This window comes from Heterocephalus glaber, unplaced genomic scaffold (genome assembly GCF_053883595.1).
Source record: "Heterocephalus glaber isolate CG9 unplaced genomic scaffold, H.glaber_assembly_v1.0 deba00001185, whole genome shotgun sequence".
Lineage (NCBI taxonomy): Eukaryota > Metazoa > Chordata > Mammalia > Rodentia > Bathyergidae > Heterocephalus > Heterocephalus glaber.
The window spans coordinates 175,022-201,416 of NW_028258208.1; the positions used below are offsets into that span (position 1 = coordinate 175,022).

Consider the following 26,395-nt stretch of genomic DNA (forward strand, 5'->3'; position numbering starts at 1 on the left):
ACATTATATTTGGTTTTGGTTTTGGTTTTCTTGTTTTTATTTTTACAGTACTGGAGATTGAGCCTAGGGCTATATGAAGCTATATCCCCAGACTTTGTTTATGTTTCATTTTGAGACAGGGGAGTCTACCTAAGTTGCCCAGACTAGGCTCAAACCTGTGAGCTTCCTAGAGTGCTAGAATCCAGGTATGGACCATAATGTTGGGCCTAATGGTAAAAGTCTTAATCTCATATTCAAGCAGTATTGCATAATAGATGAAGAGTACTAATGAAAACGTTTTGGAAATGGGCTACTCAATTTTTGTCTTGGGCATATCTCAGAATTTTTTCCATGCTAAAACAGTCATTAACCATCACCTCATCTGCTGAGACAGTGTGGAGGACACCAGCAGCTCCATTTAAGGTAGGAGAATGTTGTTTCTGCAACCTTGTGTTCATATTTCATCACCTCATTTCCAATTGTTGAACATTTTCTCCTCATAATCAGGACACAGACTTCCTTGCCACATGGACAATCTCACAGCGGTGACAGAGTTCCTGCTCATGGAGTTCTCTGACATCCAGGAGCTGCTGCATGTGGGGCTGTTTCTGCTGGTTTACCTGGCAGTGCTGGTGGGGAACCTGCTCATCATGATGGTCATCATTCTGGATCAACATCTTCATTTGCCCATATACTTCTTCCTGAAGAACCTCTCCTTTCTGGACTCATGCTGCATCTCTGTCATGGTGCCTAAGTCGATTCACAGCTCCCTGGCCTGCAGCACCTCCATCTCTTACCTTGGCTGTGTTGCCCAAGTCTACTTGTTCTTTGCTTTTGCCTCTGCTGAACTGGACTTCCTCACTGTCAAGTCTTATGACTGCTACCTGGATATCTGCCAACCCTGTAATAAGGTGCTGTGATGACACCAGGAAAATACTACCAGATGGCAGCCCTCACCTGGCTGAGCTGCTTCACTTATGCCCTGGTCCACACTGGCAACATGTTTTGGGAGTCCATTTCAAGATCCAACACCATCCACCTCCACCAGTTCTGTGACATCCCTCACATGCTGGCCCTGGTTTCCTGTGAGACTTTCTTCATGGAATTTGTGACTCTGGCACTGAGCTCGTGCTTGGTGCTGGCATGATTTGTTCTCATGGTCATCTCCTACATCCACATCTTCACTGTGCTCAGGATACCATCAGTGGAGAGCCGAGCCAAATCCTTCTCCACCTGTTCCCCAAAGCTTGTAGTCATCCTGTTCTTCCTCATCTTAGGGCTCTTTGCTGCCTTGGGACAAGTTGCAAAAACCTCCTCCTCCAAAAACTTGCTGATCACTCTGGCTTACACAGTTCTGCTTCCTTTCCTGAATCCCATCATCTACAACCTTAGAAATAAGGAGATCAAAACAGCTGTGTAGAGACTGAGAAGATTTGTGCTCTGTGAAGGCAGAACTTTCATTGTGGCTGTTGGAGACTGAACCAAAGACCAAAAGCTATGATCCCATATGTCATAAGACTGACAAAAAAACTGTGGGTGGAATGATGGAAAATGTTGAAAGTTTTGTTGAATTGGAGAAAAAGTATATTTACTGTACTACATTTAGGCAGGATTGCAGGTATTTCTTCAGGAAATAAAAGCATGTTCTGTTGAAATATTTTCAAGTTGTGTATCTACAAACCCCCTCCCCCCAACCCTTTTCTTACTCTACACATATTTGGAACCCCCCAAGGCTCCTGAAAGCCCACATCATGAGCTTCATCCACAAGACTTCTTTGAAGAGAACACACACGTATGTTTTTACACCCTGATTTAGCTGTTTATCATAAGAGAACACACAGCATGAAGGATAGTTACATAGAACAGGGATGTATGCTATTATTGAATTTTTCCTAATACTTTAAGTGCATGCTTCTTTCACACATCTATTTTTTTAAATTTTATGTTAAATGTTTTATTTAAGGCTGTAAACATGAAAAAAGAACACCACACAGATTACATTGTGATGACCAAGGCAGTGTTCTACATGATAAAATCAAAACAAAACAAATTTATACAGTAAATATACCAGCACTGAACACAGTACTTGAAATGTAATCTAAGCTACATATGCATAAAATGATCTGACTGCAGGGTTATGCAAATAAAATTTTTTAGAACACCAGAATGCCAACTATTCTGACTATAAACTGACTTATTCCCCTGAAGAGTATTTTGAGACAATTTGTATATAACATGAAAAGAACTGACATAATACCTAAATGCTACAAAAATAGTTGAAAACCTATTTGTAATGCAATTCTGTATAAAATATAGTTAATCTTATTACTTTAAAAGTTTAACAACAAAAAAACCACTCTTAATAAAGGTTAAAACTTCATCAAAGAAAAATGCTCATCATTTGGATATCATTGGGAGAAAGTTGATAAAATTTTGTGGAGGGTTAAAAAGGAAGATATATAATGAAGTCGTTAGTTTAAAATTTGTTCAAAAATGTTCAAAAAGTTGTACATTTCTGCTTATACCATCTTAAAATATTTTTCTATGAACATGATTTTTACTATTAAATTGGAGGACAAAAGAATATCTTGAGGAAAGTGTTTCTCAAATGAGTTTCAAAAGCCCAAAATAATTCTAATGTGGGGTCAGTAATAAACATGTTTAGCAAACACTCTGGGTGATTATTCTGCATTCTGAAATGCCCTATGGCAAAGACCAATTCAAAAGCAAGATCATAAACACACCTCTGACATGCCAGAGGTGTGAACTTTCCACAAGTTCATGGTGTGAACACTGATTTTTGCTTTAAAACAAGTTCCAGGCATTAAGAGAAATACACATACCTCAGAAATGAACATGTGAATGTCTACAAACCCTTTCCTCTGAGGTTTTCGTTAGTTTCAAACTAAATTATATGAAGAGACAATATATGACTTCAAGCCTTGGAAAAGCAACATTTCTCATGAAATGGGGCATCTGAAAAAAACCCAAAAGTTAATCCATAAAGTGTTTACAAATGTTAAGTTATTCTAAATTTAAAACTAGATTATTAAACAAAATTAAGGTGCTATATAGCATCCTTCTGTTTTAGTATCATTTTTATGCGAAGGATTTGAAAGGTTACCATCATCATCTAAATGTTAATAAGTTATAATGATTCAATCTTATTTTAATTTAATTTTAGTTAGTCATGTGCAGGAGGGAGGCTTGGTGGTTCACCTCAGGTACATGTGCCAAGGGCGTGGAGAAGCCATCTGCCCCATAAAAGGGGAGCCAACCAGCTGAAGCAGGAAGTACTGAGGTTGGGGGACAAATGAACTCAGAATGAGAGCACTAGTTTGTGGGAGTGAAATGGAAGGGCTGAGATTGTGGTTGATCATCTTTGCCCAGAGTCACCTGGCCTCTCTGGTCCCCAGTGTCACTTGCAGCTTCGTGGCTAATGTGTAGCCTTTCTGAGGTCTGCCAGAGGGCCTTGTCCTGTTCTAGATGGCTCAGTCCTGTCACTCAGGCTTCTGCCACAGGGTCATCAGGAAGAGAGATAGCAGGGGCTCCATCAGAGTCACCATGGGACAAGAAGGAGACCTTGACTGTTGAAGGCTCTGAACTTTGAGAGATCGTCTGTCATCATTAACTTAGCCAGGACCCATGAGAAGGTGGGAAATGATTCCTAACTCCAATGGAGATGAGGCTAGATGTGTTTTTATACATGGGGATGGGAATGTTAAGTTTCACCTATATTTTTTAATGGGATATGACTATTTAAACTCATCATAATAGAACTGTATTACTAACATTTTTGGTAATTAGTTACTAAGTGAGCAATTGTATTCTCATAAATTATGATTTTTAAAAAAAATGAGTATAATCAATTTGCATCCCTGTGGGACAGGTAAAATGCAGTTTGTTTCAGAAATAAGCCAAGATAACAAGAAGGCTTATTATGCTTGGGATCTTGGTAAGGCTTTGGCTCTCTGGAAAGTAAAGGATAGACACAAGGTGGCTTTGGGGGCCTTTAAGGTCCCTCCAAAATAAAACATAAATTATTGAACCTTGCAACTCCTACCACTGAGAAGGAAGCACAGTCCCTGCAAGGCCCTTTGGGATTCTACAGACAAGAATACACACCTGTAGATCCTTTTCCAGTTCATGCCAGGTGACATATGAGACTGCTACTGTTAGTGATCCAGGGGAAGCCACTGTGACAGGTGAGTCACAGAGCAGCAGCCCTGGCACTCAGGCCACAGGAGCACAGAAACTGATGCCAGAGGTGTCTGCAAGGGTGAGGGTCAGTGTGGGTCACAACCCCCCAGCATCCTAGAGCAACCCTGTGCACCAGCCACAGAAAATGACTCCTTTTGTGAGAGCTGCATCCCTGATTGTCAGGGAAATGGAAACCAGAGCCACAGTGAGCCAGCATCTCACTCTAGTTAGAAAAGCTACTGTCCAAAAAAGTAAACATAACAAGTGCTGTAGAGGGTGTGGAGAAGAAGGAGCTCAGGCACATCACTGCTGGGAGCATAAATCGGTAGAACCACTATAGAAAACTGTAGGTTCCTTGAAGAAATTAATAATAGAAATACCATATGATCTAGCAACAGTGTATATCCACAATAAATAATCATGTTGAGGGGACATCTGCCAGCCATGGTCATTGCAGCACTACTTAGGACAGCCAAGAAATGAAACACTCGAAGTACTCTGAAACTGAAAAATGGATGCAGAAAATGTGACACAGGCAATGTCACACCACTCAGCCACAGAAAGGAGAATGAAACCCTGCATTTGTGGCAATGCTGATGGAATTAGAGCTCATGATGTCAGATGGAATAAGCCAGACACAGAAGGATAAATGCCACATGTCTCATGGAATCTAACAAAGCTGATTGTGTGGAAGTGTAGAGGGGAATGATGATTACCAGAGAAAGCAGAGGGATTAAGGTCCAGGATAGGTTCCTTGATGGTTACTAAGTTATAGTTAGAATGAGAAGCTCTATGGTGTGACAGCACAGCCGGGTGACTATGAATTGTTACATACATTGTTATATGTATTAGAAATCCAGAGGAAGATTTTGAACAATTTCATCATAAATTATGTGTCTAAAGAGATCAATGTATTTACACTGACTTGAACCACATAATTTATATGTGTATCCAAAAAATCACTCAGTCCCCCATTAATATGTAGAATTTTGTTTTTGTATGCCAATTAAATTGATTAAAATTGAGCTCTAAGCATGTTTCTGGTTGCTGGTAGAGACAGAATACTAAGCACCTGTAAGTGACATACTTCTAGAGCTGTCCCCTGTGCCCTGGTGCTGTTGGATACATTGCATTAAATGGGATGTGCAGCATCCCCTCCTAAACTGGAAACGGCCATTGGGGTAACCTTGGAACACAGTTTTGGGGAGGGCCAGCCTGAGGTATGACAGCCTAGAGAAAGAAGGAAAAATAAAGGTATTTTCTCTCCACACTCCACTTGTCCTACTAGCATATTAACTGCACTTGGAGAGGGTTGGAGTTCATGTAAATGAAGCAAGACAATTTACTAAAGTCATTAAAGTGAAACTATTCTTGTAGCTAAACATGAATAGGGTATTTTGACTATTTAGGGGGGAAATCAGCTGTTGAGATTTCCTATGAGTTTATCCAGGGGAAAGGGAGAAGCATTTAGGAGAGGGCAGAGGAGAGAAGGGAAGGATCAGATGGTTCTATAGGACCCACCAGCCCCAGCTGCTCAATGTACTTCTGATATTGTCCTATTCTTCCCTTTGGAGGCAGAAAAGTTATAGTTCTGGATCTTATAATAACTAACCATAGAATAGCAGAATAGCTATGTCTGGTATTTCAGAATAGCAGACAAATGCACAATATAATAATATTCATACTGACAAATATCCAGTTATGACATTTAATATATTCAAATAAATATACCCTACAATTTGGTTGTTCAACAGAGTCCTTTCCTCAATACTTTCTTTGTATTACAAAAGATGCCAATTTATGTTAATAGTTGATGTTTGAATTCACCCAATGTCAGTTAACTTTGAATTTCTTATTTATGTATTCATTTATTTATTTTAAAATTAATTTTATTGATACATTTTAGGTCTACAATATAATGACATTCATCATTTGAAATTTGCACCTTTACATAATCTCTTTTAGTTTGTATTTTTCCCCATTCCCCTACCTTCCCTTCAACCTCTCCATCCCTCCCTATTTAAAAAACTTTTAATTTCAAATGTTATTCCTACTATAAGTAGGAAGCAGACTCAAGAAATCTATGTTCTTTGAAATTCAGAAATGAGCTTTTCTTTGTTGGAAATGTCTAATAATTTCAGAGATTTCATACTAAACTTAATTTTAAAAATTAATACAAACTCTTATGAATACTTTCCAAACTTAATGGTAACCCAGTGATATTTACAAGAAAAGCATGTAAGTCTCCAGTGGAGGTTGGAAGGTTATAAATGAAAAATTTCATTTGCATAAAGTCATCCTGGTTTCCTGAAGGTACACAACACATGCTTTGTATTCAGGTTTTGATTCATGCTTTGTCTATGTCACATGCATGTCATTGTTGCATGGAAAGGCTGTTCATTTGCTCAAATACCGCACACCACTGGGCCAGCTTCCTGAGAGCTGCCACCACCTCCTTGTTCCTCAAGCAGTAGATGAGGGGATTCAACATGGCAGTAAGGAAGTTGCTGAAAACAGAGAGTTCCTGGTCCTGCTCTGGACTGTGAGAGGAGGAGAAATTCATGTAGATGAAGATGTTTGGCCCAGAGAAGAGACTTATGAGTGTGAGATGTGAAGAGCAGGTGGCCACAAACTTTCTCCTTCCCTTGACTGAGTTCATGCACAAGACAATGAGGAAGATAAGCATGAGGAAGCTGTGATGAGACTAAAAGGGACAAAAGCAGTATGATGCTTGTCACCACCAGTTGGGAGCAATGCTACACAATTTCAGGGAAAAATCATTTGGTTAGCCTAGTTCTCCTTCCTACAGCCCAGCTATGCCATTCCAAGACAAAATTTCTTTTTGGCCTCCAGTCACAACTGAAACCTCAATGATCTGGTGATACTGTGATTCTCCAGGACAAAATTACACCAGCTGAAGTCATCCTGGGAGGAACAAAATCTTCATCTACTCAGTTCCTCATTGTTGTTGGATTGTTACACTTTGATTATGCCAATGTACAGAACTCTCTGCAAGTCATTTGTTACATTTATTTCTCCCAATGTACTGAATAAAAGGTGCAGTAAGCTGGGAGTTTTTGTCTTTGCTTCCCAGAGCAGCACTTATCAGGCCCAAAGCTCAGCTTCTTCTCAAAGTCTCATTTTTCTACCTTTCCTGTAATTCACCTTGTGGTGCTGTGGCTTGCAGGAGACTAGGACTTACTGCAGAGGTTCTAGTAATGTCCCCTTTCCCTGTTCCCCACATTTGATGTGCAACATAGATGTGAATCGGATCCACAAGTTAACTCACCTGTGAGACAAACTCGGAGTAAAAGAGACAGCACATGGATCTCCCAGGATGGTTTCTGGACTTGGATGAGGGACACTGGTGGTAAGTGTGTCCAGCTTGGGGTAATGTTCTATCTTTGCTGAGTTACAAGTATGGGTCAGTCTCTATCATCTGAGCAGTGTAACTTTGCCAAATAACTGAAGTCACTGTTAAAGCAAGCTATAGACCCAGTGCCTAAGGATGCTGTGATAGATTTGTTAAAAGACATACAAATATAAATCCCATCTTTTCCCCAGGATGGGACAACCAACTTAATAGCATAGGAACATGTGGGTACTGATCTCCATGAGGCCCAGTGTAGAGCTGATTCTCTCTACCCCCCAAATGCTCCCCACTTGGGCCTTAGTCCACTCAGCTCTCAAAATCTCTCAGTCAATTCAGGAGATCTCAGCTACCCCTGCCCCTTCTGACCACACTTCCCCTTGTTTTGCTTCTTCCCCACTTTGCTTTCATCTCACTGCGGCTTCTGCTCCACAACCACAGTGCACTCGGGAGGACCCTAATTCTCTACCCCCACAGCCTCCTCAGGTATCTCACAAAGGTCTAGCTTCCCCTCTTGTGAAGCCCACTTCTGGGGCCAATTCCTATCACCATACCCAGCAAAAGGCTGTGATATTGAACAAGGCAGTTGGAGACCATTTGTGCTTTCCTATCTCAATTTTGCCTGAAACTGACAACTCAGAGGTGGACATGTATATTCATGCCTCATTTGATTTTAACATCATAAAGGACCTCAGGCAGAGTATCCTAACTAATGGTATCCATAGCCCCTACACAATGGGTTTGTTGGACAATGTACTTCAGACTTATTCTCTGGTTCCACATGATGTTTTTCACCTTGAAAAACATTCCTGTCCCCCGCTCATTATCTCCACCTTGAGGTGGAACTTCATTCATTAATCAGGGAACAGGCTCATAAAAATGCTCAGGGAGATGCTCAGTCGAGAGAAGTTACCATTGATATGTTATCAGACACAGGTGACTTTTGGATTTAAGCAGGCAGGCCTGTTACCCCACATCTTTCACCAGCTAGAGGACCTTCTGTGGAAGGCTTGGGCTTCTGTGCCATTTGATGGTGCACCAATGAAATCTTCTACTCAAATCATGCAAGGGCTGTTGCAAACTTACACAGAATTTGTAGCGAGATTACAATAAAATATTAGGAGACAGATTTATAATTCCCAGGCAGCACACATCCTGATTTTACAGCTAGGCTATGAAAATGCTAATATGGATTGCAAACAGGCAATAAATCATATTCATTCCTCTAAAGATCTTGGAGCATGTAGTAAGTCATGCCAAAATATTTGGTCTCCTTTATACAATTCAGTTCTGACGGCTCAAGACATCTCTCAGCATTTACATGGTACACACAGCGATTTAAAATGTTTTATGATAGAAGCCATCTATGAAAAATCAACAACCAATATCATACTAAATGGTCAAAAACTGAAATCCTTCACACTAAAATCAGGAACAAGACAAGGATGTCCACTATCACCACTCTTGTTCAATATGTTTCTGGAAACATTAGCCAGAGCAATTAGACAAGAGAAAGAAATAAAAGGAACAAAGATAGGAAATGAAGAAGTCAAATTGTCATTATTTGCAGATGACATGACACTGTATATAGAAGACCCCAAGAACTCCACCAAAAGTCTTCTAGACTAAATAACCAAATTCAGTCAAGTAGCTGGTTACAAGGTCAACACACAAAAATCAATAGCTTTCCTGTAAACAAATGACAGACTCACCGAGAGAGAAATAGGGAAAATAATTCCTTTCACAATACCATCTAAAAAACTGAAATACCTAGGAATCATCCTAACGAAAGAAATCAAAGACCTCTTCTCTGAAAACTATGGCACTTTGAAAAGTGAGATTGAAGATGATATCAGAAAATGGACAGACATCCCCTGCTCCTGGGTAGGAAGGATTAATAGAGTGAAAATGGCCATACTTCCAAAACTGCTATATAGATTTAATGCAATTCCAATTGAGATCCCAGCAGCATATTTCATAGACCTCGAGAAAACAATCCAAAAATTCATTTGGAGCTATAAGAGACACAGAATAGCAAAAGCAATTCATGGTAACAGAGACATGGCAGGGGGTATCACAATCCCCAACCTGCAACTATACTACAAAGATACTGTGATAAAAACAGCATGGTACTGGCAAAGAAACAGGCTTGAGGACCAGTGGAACACATTAGAAGATGCAGAAACATCTCCAGACACACTCAGCCATCTCATCTTTGACAAAGGAGCCAAACACCCTCACTGGAGGAAAGATAGCCTCTTTAATAAATGGTGCTGGAAAAATTGGGCTTCAAATTGCCAAAGATTAAAACTAGACCTGTATCTCTCACCATGCACTAAACTAAAGTCAAAATGGATTAAAGATCTAAATATTTAAATAGAAACTCTGAACCAGTTGGAACAGAGGTTAGGTAGAACCCTTGAAGACATCTGTGTAGGAAAAGATTTTATGAACAAAACCTCAGTTGCCCATGAACTAGCACAAACAATCAACAAATGGGATCTCTTCTTATTAAAAAGCTTCTGCACAGCAAGAGAAACCACCAGCAGTGTGAAGAGACAATCCACAATGTGGGAAAAAATCTTCACCTGCTCTTCCTCAGACAAAGGTCTACTATCTCAAATCTATAAAGAACTTAAAAAGATCAGACCTCACAAATTTAAAGACCCAATCCAAAAATGGGCATCTGAAATGAACAGACATTTCTCAAAGAAGTAGAAATAGCAAATAAATACATGAAAAAATGTTCAACGTCACTGGTCATTAGAGAGATGCAAATGAAAACAATGCTGAGATTCCATTTCACTCCAGAAAGAATGGCTGCTATCATGAAATCAACCAATAATAAATGCTGGTGGGGCTGTGGGGAAAGAGGAACTCTGCTCCACTGCTGGTGGGAGTGTAGACTGGTGCAACCACTGTGGAAATCAGTATGGAGATACCTCAAAGAACTAGGACTGGAAACCCCATTTGACCCAGCTATTCTACTGCTGGGGATCTTCCCCAAAGAATGAAAAGAATCATACCACAGTGATATATGTACATCCATGTTCATAGGAGCGCAGTTTGTAATAGCTAAAACTTGGAAATAGCCCCAATGCCCATCAACTGGAGACTGGATAAAGAAAATGTGGGTTTTTTATAATATGGAGTACTACTCAGCCATAAAAAATGAGATATTAGAGACATTTATAGCTAAGTGGATGCACATTGAGGCAATACTCTTCAGTGAAATAAATAGGACACACATGTGTAAATACTGAATAGTTTCTCTGGTGTGAGAAACTGAAAGTGTAAATAAGGACTAAATGTATAATAGGTCATGTGAAATAGGAAGAAAGGGGGCAAAGGGGAAGGAAGTGGGAGGGCTAAGGGAAAGGATAGAAGAGAATGGGATTAATATGAGAAAATGGAAACATAGGAACAAAATTTTTGTAAATAGGGAGGGCTGGAGGGTTTTAAGGGAGGGCTGAGCAAGGGTGAAAAACAAGAACCAAGAGAGACTATGTAAAGGTGCAAATTTCCAATGATGAATGTCATTATATTGTATACCTAAAATGTACCAATTATTAGAATGAATAATCGATAATGTAAAATAGGAATAAAAGGTCCAAAGGGGTAGGGGTAGTGGGAGGCACAGGGGAAAGGAAAGAAGGGAAAGGAAAAAATGCTGAGAAATGGAAAAAATGGAAATAAAGTCTTTGTAAATAGGGAAGGGTGGAGGGCATGAAGGAAGGGCTAGGAATGGGGAAAAAATAAGAACCAAGATGCATATATAAAGGTACAATTCCCAATGAGAAATGTAATTATGTTGTATACCTACAATGTACCAATAAAAGAATTTAATACAAAAAAATAAAAAATATAAAATGTTTTAAATGTGGAAAAATGGGGCATCTCAGAAAAAACTGCAAAATGAAAGTTGCTTTACAAGCTGACCCAGAGCCACTGAGTCAGGCATCAAGAGAAAATAAGTTACCATCTGGCCTTTGCCCTCAATGCCAAAAAGGCATTCACTGGGCTAAAGATTGCCACTCCAAATATTATAGGGATGGTGCACTGCTGCCAGGAAATGGTAATTGAGCCTTTCCCTGGGCTTGGGAAACAATAGGGGATCAGAGCTATAGGGCTGCAGTCCCCCTGAGTCAGCAGTACCCAGTTCAGGCCCATGTATACGTACAAAATCAGATGGCATGTGTGTCCAGAGGGACATTTCTTCCCTCATCAGGGGAACACTCAGGAGCTCAGGAATAGATCTTCCTGCTGCTCAGAGAGTTCACCTGCTGGGAGGTGAGACTTTGGTATCTGTCCCCACAGGAATGCATAGACCCTCCACTCCCCAGAACTATTGGTTTACTACTTGGAAAATTCTCTCTAACCTTGAAAGGCATTACTATTATTCTGTCTACTGTTGATTCTGATTGTACCTCTGAATTTTGTGTTCCTGTTAGCTCCACAGGACTTTGGGTAATTGAACAAGGAAATTATATTGCACAATTGTTGCTTTTGTCTAAAACAAAATTAAATAATATTAGCTTTAAAAATTCCCAAGAGGATCCTCAGCCAGAAATTCCTCAAGAAGAGATTTATTTCACCAAAAGGATTTCCAAAAACTGCCCCATGTGCAAAATTAAATTGAATGGGAAATTCTTTAAAGGGCTGATAGACATGGGTGCAGACATGTCCATGACTGGCACATGTTTTTGGCCATCATCTTGGGGCAAAAATCCAACTAAAATATCTCTGATAGGCCTTGGTGGCCCCCAACAAATTTTGCAAAGCTCCATTCTCCTGCCTCATGAAGGGCCTGATGGTCAATTGGAACATATTTGTCCTTTCATAGCTCTCATACCTGTATATTTATGGGGCAGAGATTTATTGGAAGAATGGAGACTCATAGTGAATACTTTGCCCCTTGAAACTTCACTGGGCCAACAGATGATGTCAAAAATGGGACATGCACCAGGAAAATGATTAGGCAAGCGACTTCAGGGAACAACACTGCCTATAGAACAGAAACAAAAAAATAATTTGGAATTGGATATGATCAAAATTTTCATTTGGGTCTATTGAAGAAGTTTCTCTGCCCAAGGCAGCCTTGCCTTTACAATGGAAATCGAATGTCCCCTTTGGGTTAATCAATTGCCCCTACCACAGGAGAAACCATTCTGCAGCAACTCATATTAGCACAACTTAACAAGGGGGATTTAGAACCACCTGTGAGCCCTTGGAACACACCTATCTTTGTTATTCCTAAAAGGTCAGGCAAATGGCATTTGCTTCAGGACTTACATGCAGTTGATACAAGCCTCATTCCAAAGGGGGCACTGTAACCTTGGGTTACCAAACCCAGTGGCAATCCCCCAGAAGTGGCCACTTACAGATTTAGGAGACTGCTTTTTCAACATTTCTTTTTGGCTGACGGACCGACCTAGATTTGGCTTTTTGGATTAGGCCTAAAATAGGGATAGCATGGTTTCAATTGCAGAAATTGTATGAAACATTACAGGGAGATTCTGATCTTAATTCCCTCGAAAATTAACTCCAGAGGCACAAAAGAAATTACAATTAATAGAACAAGGCACACATAACCATCGGGTTTTTCATATAAACTCTAATTATCTGGTTCACTTGTTTGTGCTTAACACCCCCCACTCACCTACAGGTTTAATAGGGCAATGGTATGAGAAAGAGATCTTTCCCATGGAATGGTTGTTTTTATATAACCAGGTAGTGAAATCTCTACAGTTATATCTAGAGGAAATTGCAAAAATAATTTCCTTGGGATGTAATCATACCCAACAATTATTTGGTGCTGACCCTCATTTCATCATTATCCCAATTGATAAGGATCAAATACAGATGCTGGTACAAACTGCTTTATATTGGCAAGTAGCCTTTGCAGATTTCATTGGACAGATAGATAATCATTAGCCTAGTGATCCTCTGTTTCAGCTTTTTTTGTGAAATGAGATTATTCTCCCCAAGACTACTCAATTTCAGCCATTACAAGGTGCCTCAACCTATTTCACCAATGGCTCCTCTAAGGGCCAAGCAGCAATTTGGAGCTTTTCCTTTAGTTATCTGTGGCCTACACCTGGTCTCTCTGCTCAGAGGTCAGAGTTGCTAGACATTTTTTTTGTGATGGAAAACTTTCCCTCCCAACCTCTTAGTATTTTGTGTGATTCCTTTTATGTAGTTTGTTTGACTCAAACACTGGAAGGAGCTATGGTTTGCTCTACCTTAGAACCTAAATTACTGAAATTGTTTTTAAGATGAAAAAAGGCTATACATCAAAGAACTGCTCCCTTTTATATTGGACATATTTGATCACATACCAATCTTCCTGGACCATGTTCCTATGGCAATGCACAAGCAGATTGGCTTATAGGATACCTTACTGCTTTTGATCAGGCTAAGGAATCACATAGTTATTTCCATCAGAACTCCAAGGCACTACAATATGATTTTCAGCTATCTCAAGCTCAGGCATGACAGATAGTTATGGCCTGTTCTAGTTGCCAGCAGATTCCATGGCCCATTCCCCCTGAGGGAACTAACCCTCGAGGCCTAGCCACTAATATGATTTGGCAGATGGATGTGATGCATGTCCCCTCTTTAGGAATATCTCAATTTGTACATGTCTCTATAGATACATTTTCACACATGATACATGTCATGTGTCACTCTGGTGAGAAAGGACACCATGTTCAACAGCACTGCTTGTCTGCCTTTGCTGCCATGGGAGTGACCAAAACTATTAAAACTGAAAATGGTCCATCATATGTTAATAAATTAAATTTATCCAAAAATTATTTCTTATTTGGCATGTTAAGCATAGTACTGGTATACATACAATCCACAATGACAAACCATAATAGAAAGGGCCTATGCCACCCTCAAACATCAGTTGCTTAAACAATCATAAGGAAATCAGTTGCCTCCACAAGCCCATTTAGATCTAGCTGTTTTTGTACTTAATTTTTTGAATCCTGTAACAGGCTGCACACAACTGCCTGCTATGCTACATTGGCATATAGATGCCATGTCCAAGACTCAGAAACCACAAGTCCTTTGGAAAGGTGTCCAAACAGGTAAGTGGAATGGCCCTGCTACCTTAATAACTTGGGGGAGAGGTTTTGCCTGTGTCCTAATAGATATTGATGAAACCTTGTGGCTGCCCTCTGGGAATGTGACACTGTGGGTCACAATGGAGGAACCACCAACATCTTGGAGAATGGATGATAGCACCCCAGCTGAGAGTGATGACAAATCTACACCTGAGCAACCCATCTCACCAGCGATGACCAACAAATCCACAGCGGGATCCAGGATTGAGATGATGTCCTCAGAGGAAAAATAATTAAAGATTTATGGTAAAAAAAAAAGATAAAAAGGGGGGGCAACTTCAAAAATTGTCTTTGTTCATTTACAGGTATAAAAGCACTTTAATTCCTTCTGATTCTAATATCCAGAGATCTCTGTTAACTGACTAAAAAAGTTTTGACCAGTCTCATATACAATTATAAACCTAAAAACCATAAAACGGATATTATAATTTGATTTGGGCAATTATATTTGAGTTCACTCTAGTTTTATAAATTGTCTTATATGTTTGTCTGTTGTCTGTTTGTCCATGTGTACAGTTGAGCTCAAAAATTTGTTTTCCTATCTTTTCCTTTTCACCCTTTGAAAAAAAATGTTTTTCTTAAAAGATATTCACCTATTATTAAATTGGCTTACAGATAAATGTTACTAAATTAAAGGCATGCCCTTCTTCCCCCAGGTTGCTAACTGATCAAAGTGCCATCAAGATTTATTTGTCAAAGTTAATAGAGACCGGGGGTACTCCCTTTGTTGAATAAAGAAGCAGCTGCCCAGAAAATAATTATTCTGGGCTTAATTCACTAAAGGAACCCCCTAGTAATTTTCATAATCTTATGGGAGACACACTGCAATAAATATTGTCTCAATATGTTATTATAAATTGATTACATTGGTTATTATTGAAGTTTAAGTTCTAAATATGTTATTATAAGATGTTTATATTGGTTGAGTTTTAAAAGTGTTATTGTGATATGTCTACGTTGGTCATTTTCAAAAAATTAATTTCTGTGGCATGAATAAGAGAGTGTTATTAGAAAGATGCTTTTGGTACCAAACAACATTTTAGAGCATAAAGTTTTATATAACTGTAATATTTATTACTGTTCCTTTTCTGGTGTACAAAATGTATTCATGCCCCCTAATTGTATGGGACTTTCAACATACTGTTTATGGTAATAACCTTTTGAGTCAGATATTTACCTTTCTCTTAAGCTCCAGCCACCTATGATAATAATCACACGTGTAGGCTGATTTATTGCTCTTAGATGACATTCTATAAAAAGATAGCTACTTAGGGTTTCAACAACAAGAACAACCATAATTGGCAGTAATAACAGTCATTTAACTATATTTTTATTCCAAAATGCTTAATATCCAGGTAAAATTAAAATAGTTGAGTTCACTACTCCTCTTACAATGCTAATGTTATTGTTCTTCTCTTCTGGGTGTTCAACACCCAAAGTGTAGAGACCAAACCTGAAGAAGTATCTTGGATAAGAAGGCAGCCAATATTTTGGCTCTGGCCCTCCAAGGTCAATAACAATAGCAAAAACATCCAGGTCATGAGGGAACCTTCTCCAAGATCCTACATCTTTGGTGAGTCACCCAACCTCCTGAGCATGGAGGTTGCTGAACACCAAAACAGTAAAGATCCAACAAAAAGTTTGCCAAAGGAATGTCACCTGGAGGAAAAAATCTCCCATGCTTTCACAAAAAGCAATATGGTCAAGAAAGGCCACGACATATACTGATGGCTGACACTGACAGAGGAGCTAAGAGGCTCTATGTATGGTTCCAAGACAGTGCCTGTGGAGACTTAATTCATCTTGTTAGATAGCAAGAGGTTGATTTGTTTAACATAGGTCTCACCATAACTTGGTCTTAAACACCCAGTAGAAAAGTATAACTGAAGACAATATTTATTTGAGTTCAATAAAAGTTTTACGTTTTGTAGCCAACAATGTTTTAAAATTATATTAGATTTTTAATCCTTTCACAGCCCCAATTGAGAGAAATTATGCTTATTACAGACAGCTAAGCCAATCAAACACACTATGGATCCTCACAATATGTAGGGACAAGCCATTGTTGGGTGTGCTCACTTTCCTAAAAACACCTTCACATAAAACAAAAGGACAGGGAGATATGTTGGGAGCAATGCTACACAATTTTAGGGGAGACTCATTTGGTTAGCCTAGTTCTCCTCCCTACAGGCCAGCTATGGCATTTTGAGACATAATTCCATTTTGGCCCCCAGTCAAAACTGAGACCTCAATGATCTGGTAATGTTGTGATTCTCCAGGACAAGGTTACACCAGCTGAAGACATTCTGGGAGGAACAAAATCTGCATCTCCTCAGTTCCTCATTGTTCTTGGATTGTTATACTTTATTTGTGCCAATGTACTGAACTCTCTGCAAGTCATTTGTTACATCATGTTTATGCTGATGTACTGAACTTCCTGCAAGTGATTTGTTTCTCCTGATGTACTGAATAAAAGGTGCGGTAAGCTGGGGGCTTTCATCTTTGCTGCCCAGAGCACCACTGATCAGACCCAAATCTCAGCTTCTTCTCAAAGTCTCATTTTTCTACCTTTCCTGTAATTCATCTTGTGCTTCTATGGCTCGCAGGAGACTAGGACTTACTGCAGAGGTTCTAGTAACATCCCCTTTGCTTGTTCTCTACAACCATCATCACTGACTGGTACACCAAGGTGTCCTCACAGAAGAGCTTGATGAGCACTGGGTTCTTGCAGAAGAAGTGGTGGCTCTCCCTGGATCCACAGAGAGGAAAGTGCATGGGGTAGATGGTTTGGATAAGGGAGCTTGCCAAGCCTGTGGCCCAGCACCCAGTGACCATGTGCAGGCAGATGCAGGCATTCATGAAGGTGGGGTAGCACAGAGGTTTGCAGACAGCCATACAGTCATCATAAGCCATGAGGGTCAAGATGAAGCACTCTAACTTCCCCAGCATCAGGAAGAAGCTCTGTGTTCTACAGAGAGTCCACAAGATGGTGCTCTTGCCTGTGAAAAAGTTGAAGGCAATCTTTGGGATGATGGTGGAAATCAATGTCAAGTGGATGAGGGAGAGCTGGCTGAGGAGAACATACATGGGCTTGTGGAGCTGAGAGTCACCCCAGATGAGTATGATCAGGAGCGTGTTTCCCAGGAAGACGAGGGTGTAGACCAAGAGGTCCATGGATTTGAAGATGTTGGAATGCTGGAAATTGAGGAAGAGGCCCACAAGGGATTAAGTCCATCCCAGAGGACTCATTCTCAGGCATCCGACAGGAAAGGCACTGGGCTGGAATAGACAGGTGACGGATCCATCACACAAGGGGGGTAAGAAAAAGAGGGATGAGATTCTTGGGTTTGTCAGTTAGGATCCGGTCCTGGGAGGGTCCAGGAGGGCCGGCCTACCTCAAAGATGCCCTACACTCTGGATGAGAGGAGGCTTAAAAAAAGAGGTGGAAAGAGGGTGGGATGGTGAGGGCATTTCGGTCTGGGACTCAGTTGCTCTGAAGCAGCAGCTCAGGTCTTCTGCTCAGAAAATATTCGGGGACAATAAGGGAGGGTGATGAGGAAACACATGAAGTCGTGCTGGGGGAGATGCTGTGGGGTTACTTCCTTCTCAGTGGCCCCTCAGACTACCTCTAAAGCACAAAAATAATTTTAATGTAAATAAAATAAAAGCTTACCTTCATTTATTCCCAAAAATTGCGACAAGCCTGGGGAACAAAAAAAGGGGATAGGAAACACTGACATTCAGCACAGGTTTTTATTTTCATATTATTTTATTGGTACATTTTAGGTATACAATATAATGACATTCACCATTGGAAATGTGCACCTTCACATAATCTCTCTAGGTTCTTATTTCACCCTTCCCCTCCCCTCCCTTCAACGGCTCCATCCCTCCTTATTTACAAAGAGTTTTTTCCAATTTTATATTTTCTCATGTTAATTCCATTCCCTTCTTTCCTTTCCCCTACCCCTCCATCTTCCCCTTCCTCTTTGCCCCTTTTCTTCCTATTTCAAATTATCTATTATACCTTTTAGTCCTATTTACACTTTCATGTTCTCACACTAGAGAAACTATTCAGTATTTACACATGTGTGTCCTGTTTATTTTACTGGAGTATCACCTCAATGTGCATCCATTTAGCTATAAATGTCTCTAGTTTGTCATTCTATATGGCTGAGTAGTACTCCAATTTATAAAAAAAAACCCCACATTTTCTTTATCCAGTGTCCAGGTGATGGGAATTTGGGCTGCTCCCGTTTTAGATATTACAGATTGTGCTTCTATGAATATGGGTACACGCATATAACTATGGTAAGATTTTTTTAAATTATTTGGGGAACATACCCAGCAGGGGAATAGCTGGGTCAAATGGGACTTTCAGTCCTGGTTCTTTAAAGCATTTTCATACTTATTTCCATAATGGTTGCACCAGTCTGCACACCCACCAACAATGGAGAAGGTTTCCTTCCACCTCACAACCCTACCAGCATTTGTTATTGGTTGATTTCATGATAGCAGCCATTTATTCAGGAGTGAGGTGGAATCTCAGTGTTGTTTTCATTGGCATCTCTCAAATGATCAGTGATGTTGAACATTTTTTCATATGTTCATTTGCTACCTCTAATTCTTTTTCTGAGAAATGTCTGTTCATGTCACATGCCCATTTTCAGATTGGGGCTTTAAATGTGGGAGGTCTGATTATTTTAAGTTCTTTACAGATTCTAGAAAGTAGACCTTTGTCTGAGGAACAGCAGGTGAAGCATTTTTTCATACATTATGGGTTTTCACACTGTTGTGATTTCTCTTTCTGTGTAGGAGGTTTATAATAAGAAGAGATCCCAATTGTTGCTTGTTTGTGTTAGTTCATGGGAAACTGAGGTTTTGTTCATAAAATCTTTTCCTACACAAATGTCTTCAAGAGTTCTACCTAACCTCTGTTCCAGCCAATTCAGCATTTCTATTTTAATATTTAGATCTTTAATCCATTTTCATTTTAGTTTAGTGCATGGTGAGAGATATAGGTCTAGGTTTAATTTTTGGCAGGTTGAAACCACACTTTCCAGCATCATTTATTAAAGAGGCTATCTTTCTTCCAGTGAGGGTGTTTAGCTCCTTTATCTAAGATGAGATGGCTGTGCCTGGAGTTGTTTCTGTATCTTCTAATCTGTTCCACTGGTCCTCAAGTCTGTTTCTTTGCCAGTACCATGCTGTTTTTCTCACAGTAGCTTTGTAGTAGAGTTGCAGGTTAGGGATTGTGATACCCCCTGCCATGTCTCTGTTACCTGAATTACTTTTGACATTCTGGGTCTCATCTTGTTCAAATGAATTTTTGGACTGTTTTCACAACGTCTATTAAGTATGCTGCTGAGATCTCACTGGAATTGCATTAAATCTATATAGCAGTTTTGGAATTATGGCCATTTTCACTATATTAATCCTTCCTACCCAGCAGCAGGGGAAGTCTGTCCATTTTCTGAGATGATCTTCAATCTCTCTTTTCAGAGTGCCATGGTTTTCAGAGAAGAGGTCTTTGATTTCTTTCATTAGGATGATTCCTAGGTATTTCAGTTTTTGGATGCTATTGTGAAAGGAATTATTTGCCCTGTTTCTCTCCCGGTGAGTCTGTCATTCGTTTACAGGAAAGCTATTGATTTTTGTGTGTTGACCTTGTAACCAGCTACTTGACTGAATTTGGTTATTAAATCTAGAAGACTTTTGGTGGAGTTCTTGGGGTCTTCTATATAGAGTATCATGTCATCTGCAAATAATGACAATTTGACTTCTTCATTTCCTATCTTTGTTCCTTTTATTTCTTTCTCTTGTCTAATTGCCATGGCTAATGTTTCCAGAACTATATTGAACAAGAATAGTGATAGTGGACATCCTTGTCTTGTTCCTGATTTTAGTGTGAAGGATGTCAGTTTTTGACCATTTAGTATGATATTGGCTGTTGATTTTTCATAGATGGCTTCTATCAGTTTGAGGTAGAGACCATCTATTCCAATTTTTGTAGGGTTTTTATCATAAATGCATGTTGGATTTTGTCAAATGCTTTTTCTGCATCTATGGAGATAATCATATGGTTTTTTTCCTTGGCTCTATTGATATAGTGTATTACATTAATTGATTTTCATATATTGAACCATCCCTGCATCCCTGGGGTGAATCCCACTTGATCAGGGTGTATGATCTTCTTGATGATCTCCTGCATTCTGTTTTCCAGTATCTTATTAAGGATATTTGGATCTATGTTCATTAGTGAGATTGGCCTATAGTTCTCTTTTTCAGTTGGGTCTTTCTTTGCTTTGGGGATCAAGGTGATGCTGGGTTCTAGGAATGAATTCAGGAGTTTTACTTCCCTTTCAATTTGATTGAAGAGTTTAAATAGCACTTGCAGTAGTTCCTTTCTAAATGTCTTGTAGAATTCAGCAGTGAAGCAATAAGGACATGGGCTTTTCTTAGTTGGTAAGTTTTAATTACATTTTCAATTTCATTGATTGATATTGGGTAGTTTAGAATTTTTAGGGCTTCTTTGTTTTACTTTGGTAATTCATATGCATCTAGGAATCTGTCCATTTCTTCTGTGTTGTCCATCTTATTGGCGTATAGGTTCTGGAAGTAGGTATTTATGATCCTCTGGATTTCTGCTGGGTCTGTTGTAATTTCACCCTTTGCATTCCTAATTGCATGGATTTGGGCCTTTTCTTTCCTTTTTCTGATTAGGTTGGCTAAGGGTTTGTCAATATTGTTTATTCCTTTGAAGAACCAAATTTGTCTTCATTGATTTTTTTGTATGATTCCCTTAGTCTCCATTGCATTGTTTTCTGCCATGATTTTTATAATTTCCTCCTTTCTATTGGATTTGGGTTTGTCCTACTCTTCTTTTTCTAGAAGCTTGAGGATCAGCATCAGGTTCTTTAATTTGGCTTGCTCTGTATTCCTAATATGTGTATTTACTGCTATCAATTTCCCTCATAAGACTGCTTTCAATGTTTCCCATAGATTCTAATATGTTGTGTTGTCATTGTCATTTAATTGAAGTAACTGTCTGATTTCTTCTTTAATTTCCTATGTTACCCATTGGTTATTCAGAAGTGCATTGTTTGATTTCCATGTGTTTATGAAATTTTTGCAGTTTCTTTTGCTATTGATCTCCAATTTCATCACAATATGGTCTGATAATATACAGGGTATAACTTCAATTACTTTGCACTTTCTTAAAGATATTCTATGAACAACTATGTGGTCTATTTTGGAGAATGACACATGTGCAGCTGAAAGAATGTGTATTCTGATTTTGTGGGATGGAACACTCTGTAAACATCTGTTATATTCATTTGTTCAATAATTCGACTGAGTTCTAGTATTCCATTACCTATTCTTTGTCTAGTTGATCTATCTATGTGTGACAGTGTGGTCTTGAGGTCCCCCACTACAATTGTATTAGTGCTTGTATAACTTTTCATTTCCATTAGTGTTTGTTTCATATAGTTGAGTGGACTCTTGTTTGGAGCACAGATATTTATGATTTTCATCCTCTTCTTGTAGGGTTGTTCCCTTTACAAGGATGTAGTGTTCTTCTTTGTCTCTCTTAATCAGTGTTGGTTTGAAATCCCCTTGATCTGCAAAGAGGATAGCTACTACTGCTTTTTTTCAGGTTCCTGTCACATGGAGTATCGTTTTCCACCCTTTACCTTTCAATCTATGAGTTTCTTTTTGAATTAAGTGTGTTTCTTGTATGCAGCATATTACTGGATTTTGCTTCATGACCAATTCTGCCAGTCTATTTCTTTTGTTTAGTGATTTGAAACCATTAACATTGAAGGTTTTAATTGATACATACTGACTTATCATTTTCCTGACTTTTTCTTTTTCTTGGATATTCCCCCTTTACATTTAATTTCTTGTTGCTACTGACAGATTCATTCTGCAGTGCTTCCTGGAGTTGTGATCCTCGTCTGTTCCTAGTATGTTATCTAAAATTTTTTGGAGTGCTGGTTTGGTATTCACAAAGTTCTTAAGGTGCTCTTTTTCATGAAAGTATCTTATTTCTCCATCAATTTTGAAAGATAGTTTTTCAGGGTACATCAATCTGGGTTGGAGGGTGTTTTCTTTTAGGGCTGGGAATATGTCACTCCTAGCTCTTCTTGTCTTGATGGTTTGTGTTGAGAAGTCTGCTGTGATTCTGATAGGCCTTCCTCTGTATGTAATTTGTTTCTTTTCTCTATCTGCTGGTAGAATTTTGTTCTTCTGTTGAATTTCTGGTATCTTAACAATTATATGCCTATGTGTTGATTTCTTTTTTATCGAGGCTAGTTGGAGTCATATATGCCTCACTTATCTGTATGTCAAGTTCTTTTCCCCTGTTTGGGAAGTTTTCTGCCATAACTTCTGTGAACAGTTGTATTATGCCATCTGCACACTCTCCTGTTTCTTTATTGACTCCTATCAGTCTTAGGTTATTCTTCTTTGCATCATCTAGCAGCTGCTGGATTGATTTCTCATGTTCCCTTATAATTTTGAAGGGATTTTTCTTTTCCTGGTCTCTAATTGCAATCTTATTTTCTATATCTGAAATTCTGTCCTCACATTGATTCATTTTGCTGTGTAGACATTCAGTGGAGTTTTTGATCTCCTGGAAATCTGTTTGCATCTGTTTTATGGATTACATTTGTTTCCTATGTTATGATTCCATCATGTTCCTCAGCTCCTCTATTTTTTTATCTGTTTCCACTCTAGATCTATTAACCATGTGTTGCACTATGGGCATAATCTCTGCTGTTATCTGAGAAATTATTTCTGATTTCATTTTTTCCACATCCTCTTTGGTTGCCAGTACAGGATGTCCAGGTGGTTGAGTAACAGATTGTTCCATCTTGTTTCCCTTTGGGATTGCAGTAGGTGTTCTGGAAGTCTGGTTTTATGACTTGTTTATGTGTCTTCTCATTTTGACAAGGGTGGGATGCTCTTGGCACCTGCATGTCTCACATCCTCTGCACTGGCAGTGGTGGAACAATGGCCAGGAATCCTGTGCCTCTGGGCTGTGAGTGGTAGAATGACAGCCCAGAAGCCCCTTCCTCTACACTGGGAACCTTGGAACAGCAGCCTGGAAGCCCCTTCTTCTGCACTGGGAGTGGTGGAATTGTGGCCCAGAAGCCCCTTCCTCTGAGCTGGGAATGGTTGAATAGTATCCCGAAAACCCCTAACTCTGGCCTGGGAGCAGTGGAATGGCAGACAGGAAGCCTCTCCCTCTGGGCTTGGAGCAATGGAACAGTTTGTAGAGGTTTCAGTTCATAGTTGGCTGGCTCCAAGCAGGGTGGCTTGGCAGAGCACAACTCAGAGGATAAGATAAGCATCAGCAATAATCAACAAGTCTCAGCATAGGTTTTCTGTCAATCTGTGGATCAAATTGTTTAACGTTCTCTCTGACTGGGGATAATTAGTACTTGTCCCTGCCACATCACAGGCATTTTACCATATACTGCAATCAGCTACTTAAGGTCTTATTAAAATAGAGAATATTGAAAAGAATAATCAACTTCACTGCCTCTTCACCTCTATATAGTTTGCTTTTTGTTATAATTGGAGAATTTTGTGAACTATGGGCCTACTTTCTAGAATTATAAACCTAAAAGTTTAAATACCATTCTGAATCACAGCATTCAATGAGATGATGAGCTTACAACATTTAGGTTTTATAACTTTACCTTCACAAGGTTAAGAATTTTTAACTGGAGAATAAAACTAATGAAAAGCTCAAAACAGATAAAAGTGTAAATGAGCTAATGTTTAAACATTAAAACCTAAACTGTAAAAAAAATCAAAAAGGTGTTTAACTAATTTGTATTTTAATTTAGTAGTCATTATTTTTAAAATTTTACTAAATATTTTGCATACATGTTAACAATGAACCAAATGTCTGAAGCACACTGCCTGTCACTTTTTAGGAATAAAAGCTTTGAATCATAGAAAAACTATATACTGAAAATATTATTTGAGTAGAATTACAAATTGTCACTATAAAGAATTCTAAATTATTTATTAAATTGTTCCCATAAAATTAAGAAAATTTCATAATTTAATTAATTAGATAGAATTAATATTTTTAGATGGCCAACTTTGAACATATTTCCACTATTTTCTTAATGGACATTTTGAGTAGGCGGTTCTACATCTGCAGATACTGCAGGGGGATCCCTGTTTGCCCCTGCCACCAATCCACTTAGTCACACAGGTGCTTGCAGGACCGCACTGCTCTGGCCTCTTGGCTGTACTGCCATATGGTTCCATAGTACAAAGAAAGAGGAGACACAAGACCACCAGACCACCATACTGGGTAAGCTGGAGGGATATCATTTCCCATCTGAACTGGGACTATCTTCAAGGGAAGGGCAGCCGGAACCTCCAGTCCAACCCTGCAGAATTCAACCCTACAGGAGGACAGGGAGCTCACCTTGGGACTTGCAGCCAAAAATCAGCCTGAATCTCACAGGTCTGTGACTGGTTTGCTTAGACTCATTGACTTATATCTGCACACTGTTACCCAAGTTGTCTATTGTGACAGAAGATACATACCCTGAAGAAGGTGCTTCATTTTCATTTTTATTTTTGATTTCCAAAATTAATATTATTGGTTTGGTTTTTTCTCCTCTCCTCTTTAATTTTTGTTCCTACTCTTTGCAAATTTTTGTTTTTCTCTCATTTTGTTCTTTCTTTTGTCTTTCCTTCCTCTCTCTCTCATGCTCTCTCTCTTGCTGTTCCACATTGTTCATTTCCCTTTTTGTTCCTGTTCTGTCCCTCATTTGGATTTCTTCACTATTTTTCTATTATTCTCCTTTTCCTTCTCTCACCTATGTCCTCTGGCCTGACTTCTAACCTTGCCCTATCCTTCTACCTATCTATCCCTCCCTCCCCAACTCCTTCTAACTCCCCATCCTGAAGGGTAAAATTGTTATATTTAAGAGTTTATTCACTATAAACAAATACTGAGTGGGTCCTCAATTTTTATTTAATTCACACAGTTAAAGGTGATAGATTAATAATTACCACAAAATGTCATTTTCTAAGATGTACTTGATGCTGTAGTGTTGCTGATTGTATCACTTGGGCTAAAGTGTTGTTTTTGATCTAGTCAGTGGTCCTTCCTGGTATATAGCTTCAGAGTCATTAAAGGTTCAAAGCCTAAAGACCAGCTATATCTAGAAGACACCTCTGAGATGCAAGCATTCTGTAAGTGTTCTAAATACAAGCAACAAAGACACTTACAATAAGCAATTTTGGAGTAGCTACCCAGGAGTTAAACCAAGATAACAGTGCCAAAAAATATAAAATGAGAAGACATTTAAGCAAAGCACAAATTCAGATTTCCACCCCACCAAGGGTAATACTTGGGGGTAAATGAGGTGCAAAAGTCTGATAATCAACCACATGGAAACCCTGAACTGATTACACAGGAAGTAGCAAAAGAGATGAATGAGACTCTAGAAAAATTCAAAGCAGAAATAATCTCCTTGATATCTACAGAGATGGTGAGCAGAGTGAAAGTCATGATTAGAGGCTCTGCAAAAGAAAGAGATAAAAAAAAGATGAGCTCAGAAACATGTTAGAAGCCATGCATACCCAGCATAAGAAAGAAATTAACCAGACAAGAGGTAGGGCCACTGAGGAATCATCCCAGCTCTCCCAGCTTAGAGGAATGGTCTTCTAGGCCACTGTC

At 39.1% G+C, this 26,395-nt stretch overlaps 1 pseudogene; it reads left to right on the forward strand.

The window, feature by feature from the left end:
• The first annotated feature begins 506 nt into the window (after positions 1-506).
• LOC106008712 (olfactory receptor 14I1-like) lies at positions 507-1,633 on the forward strand (annotated as a pseudogene).
• Positions 1,634-26,395: the final 24,762 nt, after the last annotated feature.